This window comes from Pongo abelii, chromosome 4 (assembly GCF_028885655.2).
Source record: "Pongo abelii isolate AG06213 chromosome 4, NHGRI_mPonAbe1-v2.0_pri, whole genome shotgun sequence".
NCBI lineage: Eukaryota > Metazoa > Chordata > Mammalia > Primates > Hominidae > Pongo > Pongo abelii.
In genome coordinates, this window is record NC_071989.2 from 166,414,936 (window position 1) to 166,424,280 (window position 9,345).

General features: G+C 39.0%; 1 long non-coding RNA gene across 1 annotated transcript; it reads left to right on the forward strand.

Moving 5' to 3' along the window:
- The first annotated feature begins 587 nt into the window (after positions 1–587).
- LOC129059591 (uncharacterized) lies at positions 588–8,874 on the forward strand. The gene is made up of 4 exons (XR_008525584.1): positions 588–687; positions 3,147–3,274; positions 3,413–3,508; positions 7,762–8,874. It is a non-coding gene; the product is annotated as an uncharacterized LOC129059591 (long non-coding RNA).
- The last annotated feature ends 471 nt before the right edge of the window (positions 8,875–9,345 follow it).

The following is a 9,345-nucleotide window of genomic DNA, read 5'->3' on the forward strand; positions in this document are numbered from 1 at the left end:
CCCCTCTTAATAAAAGGCAAGGACGCTTGACCATCCTTGGGTTAGAGGCCCGACTTAGGAGGGTTAGAGTCCCTTCTAAGATTTAGAGTGTTAGAGGCCCCTTTCATTAAAGTCCCTTTTGGCTGAGAACAGGTTTGGCACTACGGGATGTTAACTGCTATTCTCTTTGAAATACTCTGCCTTGTACTCTTTGCTGACAGCTGTAGGTGACAGGGTTAGGCATGTACAGGATCGTGGGACACAGGGAGCTTTTTCCTCCCCTAAAGGGGACACTTGAGAGCTGATGGGACTGCTGGAAAAGATCCCTTCCGTACCGAGAAGAGGCCGCCTGAACTTCAGTTGCTGCAATGGGTGGGGTCTTTCTCTGGCTTGCCTGAGCGCCTCACCTTCCCCACCTTGCCTCAAGCAATGCTTTCCTCTCTCTCTCTCTCTGCAAATTGGTTGTAAGAATGGTAAAAATCACTATTTCCTGCAAAGTTTTGATTAATGGAAGAAAAGATTTGTGAGGCTAGTCTTAAGCTGTAGTCAAATCGGGTGCATTGTGTGTGTCGTTCTGTATTGTTCTGTCATAAACAGGGGTACCTTAGGATAGAACATGGGCTTAGGACACCTATAAGCCTGCTGTTCAAGATGGCCCATCAAACTGGTCAGTTATGAACTTTGCTGCAGGTCCCTGAAAAAAACTGGGTGAGGTTTCCCTCTTGTCTTGTATGTCCTTGGGAGCTTGACCTTGTAAGCTAACCATGTGGCTGTGCTTTCTCTTTTCACAGTGGTGGCCCAGGTTCAGGGTTCAATTCACAGCTTAGGGAAAGAGTTGTTTATCATCTATCTGTCTATACATTTTTTTTTTTTTTGAGGTGGAGTTTCACTCTTGTTGCCCAGGCTGGAGTGCAATGGTGCAATCTCGGCTCACTGCAACCTCTGCCTCCCGGGTTCAAGCGATTCTCCTGCCTCAGCCTCCCAAGTAGCTGGGATTACAGGTGCCTACCACCACACCCAGCTCATTTTTGTATTTTTAGTAGAGGTGGAATTTCACTGTATTGGCCAGGCTGGTCTCAAACTCCTGACCTCAGGTGACCCACCCGCCTCGGCCTCCCAAAGTGCTGGGATTACAGGCGTGAGCCACCGCACCCAGACTTGTCTATGTATTTGTATGTATTATGTGTGTGATGGTTACATATGAAAGAGCTTTGATTAATTGGCTTAAAAATAATTAAGTGCGCCAGACATGGTGGCTAACACCTGTAATCCCAGCACTTTGGGAGGATGAGGTGGGTGGATCACGAGGTCAGGAGTTTGAGACCAGCCTGGACAACATGGTGAAACCCTGTCTCTACTAAAAATACCAAAAATTAGCCGGGTGTGGTGGCACGTACTGTAATCTCAGCTACTCAGGAGGTGGAGGTTGCAGTGAGCACAGATTGTGCCATTGCACTCCAACATGGGTGACAGAGCAAGACTCCATCTAAAAAAAAAAAAATTATAATAATTAAGTGCTTAAATCAAATGTTTTGTGAGAAAAGTAAAAAGTGTAATGCCCTTTATTTAGTTCATGTGACTTAAGTAACCTTAGGGAAATAAATACGGTTTTAAAGATTATTAGTAAAATAAAAATATCTTTAAAAATGTAAACATTTGTCCTAAATTATGCAGGGCAGATATTAGGTTTGCTAAATACTTTAAGGTCATAAACTGCTTCTTTGACTTTTGAAAATTGTTCAATTTACCTACCTTGAAGACATTAAATTCCAGATAAGGTCTAGGGATATGGGGTGTTAGCCATACCCCCTAGCAATGCTAGAAAAAGTCAGGCCTTATCTGCACTTCTGTTGAGGTCCTAGGCTCCACACCTAGTACATAGTTAAAATTGCTTACTAACCAGGGTTTTCACCAAAAGTCAAAATTGCTGGAAGTTATCATTGTAACATGTAATTGAGACTACTGAAGAAGTAGTTCTACATGTAAGGTGTGTAGGGAAAGTGAAATGTGTTTTTTTGGTACAAGATTATAAAAAGTCATGTGACTGTAAATTTTCTTGCCTAGATTAAAGGGTTAAAGGATTGTTTTAAGTTAGGTAGAATAAAGCTGAAGGTTTAAGCAAGTTATGGAAAGTTGTGGAAAATTAATTGTAAGAAATTCTGTGTGCGTACATATTGGCTAAAGTTAAAGGGGTATTTAATTTTCCTGCAAATTAAACATTGGAATAAAAGCACAACAGGTTGTGGGGTTTTTTGTTGTTGTTTTTTCTTTTTTTTGAGACAGACCCTGGCTCTGTCACCAGGCTGGAGTGCAGTGGTGTGATCTTGGCTCACTGCAACCTCCACCTCCTGGGTTCAAGCGATTCTTCTGCCTCAGCCTCCCAAGTAGCTGGGACTACAGGCTCTTGCCACCACGCCCAGCTAATTTTTTTGTATTTTTAGTAGAGCCGGGGTTTCACCATGTTCTTAGAGCAAAAATCTGCTTATGATCTGCTCTTTAACAAAAATTTGTAAAGGGTTATAAAAGGTTTGTGAAAATTTTACTTTGTGGTCAAACTGATTAAGATTGAATACATTTGCCTATAAGGTTTTATAAAGAATTGGGTTTGTCATCAATAATGCTCTAATGCAACAGTGACATTTGGCTTATTTGACACAAAAATCATTCAGGAAGCATTATCAAGTGTAAAATGGTGTTTGGATTTCTTTAGGCTGTATTTGTATAAATGTGTTATTGGTGTGTCTTCCACAATTATAAAAAACCTCATAATTCTGATATGACTTAGTGTATGTTATGAATAATAATAATTGTTACAAAAAATCATTATATGCCACAGAAGGAACCAAATTTCCTTATCAAATGTGACTTTAATAGTGGCTGTCCTAAGACTTTTTGTCATCCACACACAATTGTTGTCTTCTTTTAATCCTCTTCAAAAGATGGTGTGTTATCGACTATAGAACTCTAACAAGTGTTCTTAAATGCAGGTTTCTGATAACTTTGGAAATTGTGACAGTAAAATAAAACAATTTCAGAACTCTCATGGAGAGCTGAAATGTTCCTGAATATCAAGCAGAACAGGAGTTAACTGAATTGACTGAACCAATAGAGGAATAATCTTTTTAACTTTGCTTAAAATGCTGCTGATCCTTTGTTTTGTTTTTCAGAGTCAAAGAAACTTTTCTTTTGAGCTACTTGGAGCTTGTAGCAATTGAGTAAAGTATATTGCTGTGAATAACATTTGAAGCATATTTGTTTCTCTCTACCTAATTTCTCCAGAATTTGGAAATTATTTGTGAGTATTCTTACATTATGGCAATATAGTTATTTGCATAAGTGCAATAAGAATCTGTTTTCTTTTGCAACAAGACACAATTGGAAACACTGATTATTTTACCAAGGCTTTGACTGGAATGGTGTGTTTTCCTTTAAGGAATCAAACTTGACTTGTAAAGCCAATAAAAGCCCCTGGGGGAACTGGCCTCAGACCTTGTCTACAACAGTCCCTGTATAGCGTTTCTGACCTATGGTAAGTAAAAAACTGTCACTTTCTGACTGGTCCAGAAAGTTTCTGACCAGTCACTTTCTGACTGGTCCCCAAGTTATCTTGGGACCACAAGAGGAGAGGAATTTGCTCAACTCATAGGTATTTGAGGGTACAAACCCATGGCAGAGCTCAGCTCTAAAAAAGTCTTATCTGAGATACCTTCTATGGAACAGAGTTCCATCAAAGCCAATTTAAAAAGAGATTATGTAAAAAATAATTATTTTTGCTGCACTTTATACAAATAATCAGGCCAAGCATAATAAAGCAAATCAGTCTTACCGTGATTTGTCTTTAGTACAAATGGGAAGCTGGAGAGAGAACTTACGTTTCAAAAACTGGCTGGGTACCTTGGCTTATGCCTGTAATCCCAGCACTTGGGGGGCACAGGGTAGATCATTTGAGGTCAGGAGTTCAAGACCAGGCTGGCTAACATTGTGTCTCTACCAAAAATACAAAAATTAGCCAGGACTTGTGGTGGGCACCTGTAATCCCATATACTTGGGAGGCTGAGGCAGGATAATCATTTGAACTTGGGAGACAGAGGTTGCAGTGAGCCGAGATTGTGCCACTGCACTTCAGCCTAGGTGACAAAGCGAGACTGTTTCTCAAAAAAAAAAAAAAAAAGGAAAAAAAAAAAAGACAACAGGCCAGTTCTCTATGAAATGTGCATACTGTGCCTTCACAGATCCAGGTAGTGTAAGCTGTCCCTAGGTAGACACCTCTTTATCAGACAGGCAGTTAGTTGGCTAGTCTCAACTTTCATTTATTTCTGGTTTGTATTTGATATAGAACTTTGGGCCTCAGAGACTCCAGAGGACATAGTTCGGCTCTCGAGCTTATATTGAAGTGGGGAGCATCCCTTTGTGAGGGAGAAAGGTGGAAATTGCAAAGCACTTGAGCACCTCCCCAAAGAAAATTTTCTCTTTCACCAACTCTTTGAGAACCTTGAGGGGCAGGGCATGGTGGCTTACACCTGTAATCCCAGTACTTTGGGAGGCCAAGGCAGGTGGATCACTTGAGGTCCAGAGTTTGAGACCAGCCTGACCAACATGATGAAACCACATCTCTACTAAAAAAAAAGTACAAAAATTAGCCAGGTGTGGTGGCATGTGCCTGTAATCACAGCTACTTGGGAGGCTGAGGCAGAATTGCTTGAACCCAGGAGGCAGAGGTTGCAGTGAGCTAGGATTGCATCTTTGCACTCCAGCCTGGGCAACAAGAGCAAAACTCCATCTGGGGGAGAAAAAAAAAAAAGAGAAAGAGAAAAAAGAAAACTTTGAGGAAGGTGTTGGGCTGAGGTGCAAAACCATTTTTTTGGTACTTTGAAAATCATTGCATGGCTGAGTGCCATGGCTCATGTCTGTAATCCCAACCCTTTGGGAGGCAGAGGTGGGCAATTCACCTGAGGTCAGGAGTTTGAGACCAGCCTGGCCAACATGGTGAAACCCCATCTCTACTAAAAATACAAAAATTAGCTGAGTGTGGTGGCACACTCCTGTTATTCCAGCTACCTGAGAGACTGAGGCAGGAGAATTGCTCAAGCCCAAGAGGCAGAGGTTGTAGTGAGCCAAGATAGTGCCACTGCACTCCAGCCTGGATGACAGAGTGAGACTCCATCTCAGGAAAAAAAAAAAATTAGCAAGGTGTGGTGGCCTGTGTCTGTAATCCTAACTATTCAGGAGGCTGAGGCTGGAGAATCACTTGAGTCCAGGAAGCAGTGGTTTCAGTGAGCTGAAGTTGTGCCATTGCACTCCAGCCTGGGCAACAGAGTGATACCCTGTCTCAAAAAAATAAATAAAATAAAATGCCCTTGCCCCTGAGGAGAGGTCCAGTCCTTTGGTTGGGGAACTTAGAATTTTATTTTTGGTTTACAATATCTATTTTTTTCCTTTTCTTCCAGATGGGGTCTTAAAGTGTTGCCCAGGGTGAATTAAAAGCATGAGCCACCATGCCCAGCTATATACCTATCTTTATGTCAGTACCACAGTCTTGATTACTGTAGCTTTATGGTAAATTTTGAAATTTTGAAATCGTGTAAGTCCTTGAACTTTGTTCTTTTACAAAATTGTATTGGCTATTCTTGGTCCTTTGGATTCAAAAGATAAATTTTAGGATCGTCTTACCAATTTTTCTTTCTTTAGAAAAGCTAACCCTAATGATATTTAGATAGGAATTGCATTGAATCTATGGATCAATTTTGGGAAAACTGACACCTTGAAGATACTGAATCTATTCGCAAACATGGAACATACCTTGATTTATTTAGGTCTTAATTTCCTTTGACAATGTTTTGTAATTTTCAGTGTACTGTCCTGTACTTCTTTCATTAACTTTATTTCTGAATGCTTTATTCTCTTTATACTATTGTGAATGTAATTGTTTTCTAAATTTCCTTTTTAGTTGGTTGTATGTTGATTTTTGTATTTTTATTTTCTTTCCTTATTGCACTGGCTGGAACCTTCAGTCCAAGGTTAAATAGAAGTGGTGAGAGTGTACATCCTTTTGCCTTGTACCCAATCTTAGGAAGAAAGCATTCAGTCATTCACCTTTAAGCGTGTTGTTAGACACAGGTTTATGTAGCTGCCTTTTATCAAAGTAAGAAAGTTTCCTTCTATTCCTAGTTTATTGAGAATTCTACCATGAATAGTAGTTCAATTTTATCAAATGCTTTGTCTGTGTCTATTGAGAAGACTATATGGCTTTTTCTTTTAAGGGTCAGCAACATTTTCCAGAAAAGGCTATATAGTAAATAGTTTTGGTTTTGAGCCATATGATCTCTGTTGTAACCAATCAACTCTGCTTTTGTAGCAGAAAGCAATCATAAACAATTTGTAAATGAAGGGGCTTGGCTTTGTTCCAGTAAAATTGTATTTGCAAAAAGAAAAGTCATGCCAGATTTGGCCTAGGGACTATAGTTTGCTGACCACTGCTTTATTCTATTAATATGTGTATTACACTAATTGATATTCAGATAAGTTAAAGTGTCTTCCTGTAATAAACTGACGGCACTTGGTAATAGTGTGTACATTATTGGATCTAATCTGCTGTTATTTAAAGAATTTTAGCATTTACATTCATGGGCAGTATTGGTCTATATTTTTCTTGTGATATCTTTGTCTGTGGCTTCCAGTATCAGGGCAAAATGAACTGTAAGGTGTCCCCTTCTATTCTATTTTTGAAAAGATTTGCATTAGATTGGTATTACTAATTATTTAGATGTTGATACTGTTCCCAGTAAAACCATCCAGGCCTAGATTTTTCTTTGTAGAAAATTTTAAAATAATTTAGTAAATATTTTAACATTTTTCACTGATATATATCTATGCAAATTTTATAATTTCTTTTTGAGTCTACTTTGATCATTTCTGTTTATGAATTTGCCCCTTTCATCTAAGGTGACAAATTGTTGGCATAAGGTTGTTCAAAATATTCCTTTATAAGCCGTTTAATTTCTGTAGGGTTCAGAATGCCTCCTCTTTTATTCCCAATTTTGGCAATTTCTGTCTTCTCTCTTTTTTTCTTGGTCATTTGGCTAAAATGTTATCAATTTCATAGATCTTTTCAAGGAATCAACTATAAATTCCACTACTTTTCTCTATTGTTTTGCGGTTTTTTTTTTGTTGATTTCTGCTGTGGTCTTTAGTTCTTCATTCTACTTTGTCTCTTCTTTTTGTCATTTCTTAAAGTGGAAACTTAATTAATTTTTTTAGTTTATCAAAGTCTTCCTTTCTAATTTTTATTTGATTTATTTATTTATTTATTTGAGACAGAGTCTTGCTCTGTGGCCCAGGCTGGAGTGCAGTGGCACGATCTCTGCTCACTGCAGCCTCCGCTTACCATGTACCAGTGATTCTCCTGCCTCAGCCTCCCAAGTAGCTGGAATTACAGGCAAATGCCACCACATCTGGATAATTTTTGTATTTTTAGTAGAGACCGGGTTTCACCATATTGGCCAGGCTGGTCTCATACTCCTGACCTCATGATCCGCTTGCCTCGGCCTCCCAAAGTGCTGGGATTACAGGTGTGAGCCACCACGCCCGACCAGATTTTTGCTGTCTTCTCTCATCCTTCATGGAAGGGCATCAATAATAATTGTTCAATAACATAAGGTATATACTTCAGTAAAGGCTTCCTTGGTGATTTACATAAGTTATAGCAGGAGTTATTATTCATTTATTTCTGTAGTTAAGATGGAAACCTACCTGCAATAATCATTTTCATCTGATTCCTTGTAGTGGGTTGAGTACCATCCCCAGAAATTCATACCCAGAAGATTAGAATATGACCTTATTTGAAATAGGGTCTCTGGAGATGTAATTATTTAAGAATCCAGATGGGCTTATACTGGATTTGAGTGGACACTAAAGCCAATGTTTGGTGTCCTTATAAGAAGAAGAGAGGATACAGCAGAAAAGGTCATGTAAAGATGGAAGCAGAGATTGGAGTGATGTATCTACTATGAGCCAAAGAATGCCAAGAATTGCCAGGAGCCACCAGAAGTTAGGAAAGAGGCATTGAATGCACTTTTCCTCAGAGCCTCCGGAAAGAGCCAGCCTGTCTACACCTTGATTTCAAACTGCTGATCTCCAGAACTCTGGGAGAGTGAATTTCTGTCATTTTAAGCCACCCAGTTTCTGGTACTTTGTTACAGAAGCCCTAGGAAACTAATACATTCTGTTTTCTTCTTTCTCTTTCTTAATAGAAATGTGCAGCAAAGAATTCTGGGATTAGTTCTTTCTTATGACTGCACAATCTCAATTACTAAGGCCGGGAAGAGAGTTTCCATTCACTGATTTATTCATTTATTCATTCAGTTAATGTTTACTGAACCCCTAGAATGTGTCAAGCCCTGTATTAGGCTCTAAGAATACAACAGTGACTAGGACAAATGAGGCTTCTTCTCTTATACAACTTACCTTTTTACAAAGAAATCTTAAATTCATATGAAAACTGTCCAAAGTCACAACAACGTCTCCTAAGAAGGTTCTTAATGTGATCTTATTAAATCAGCGTTATGGACTGAATGTTTCCTCCCAAAATTCATATGCTGAAACCCTAACCCCCAGTGTGGCTGTATTTGGAGATGAGACCTCGAAGGAAATAATTAAGGTTAAAATGAGGTCATAAGGATAGGGCCCTGATAGGATTCGTGTCTTTTAAAATGAAACTCCAGCTCTCCTCCCCGCAACCCCAATATGCACCAAGGAAAGGCCATGTGAAGACACTGTGAGAAGGCAGACATCTAAAAACCAGAAAGGGAGCCCTCTTTAGAAACCAATCCTGCCAGACCTTCAGTGAAAAAATTAATTTCTGTTGTTTAAACCACCCCGCCTGCAGTATTTCCGTATAGCAGCTCATGAAGATGAATACAAATAGGAACCAATTCAGAGTAATTGGTGGAAAAGGGATATTTTGTATCCTTAAAACATTATGAAATTAATTTAATTAAAGTTATATTTAAGAAATTTGGGGTTATAATTGCCACTACGTGCTAATTCTTAGAACAAACGAGGTATTAATCAATTCTAATTTGTGTGTGTGTGTGGTGGGGAAGGGCTAATTCTCCCTAAGGCTAATTTTCGAGGGTAGAGGGACTTTTTTTTTTCTTTTTGGACTTCCGGTGCAGAGAATTGAGTTAATCATTTTCAACAGTTTCAACAGAGCATTTTCTTTGGTCTGCACAAGTTCTTGTACTAGTTTCTTATTGCTATTGTGGCAAATTACCAAAATGTAGTGGCTTAGAATACCACAAATGTATTATCTTACAGTTCTGAAGGTGAGACGTTCGAAATGGTCTTTATGGATCTAAAACCAAGGTA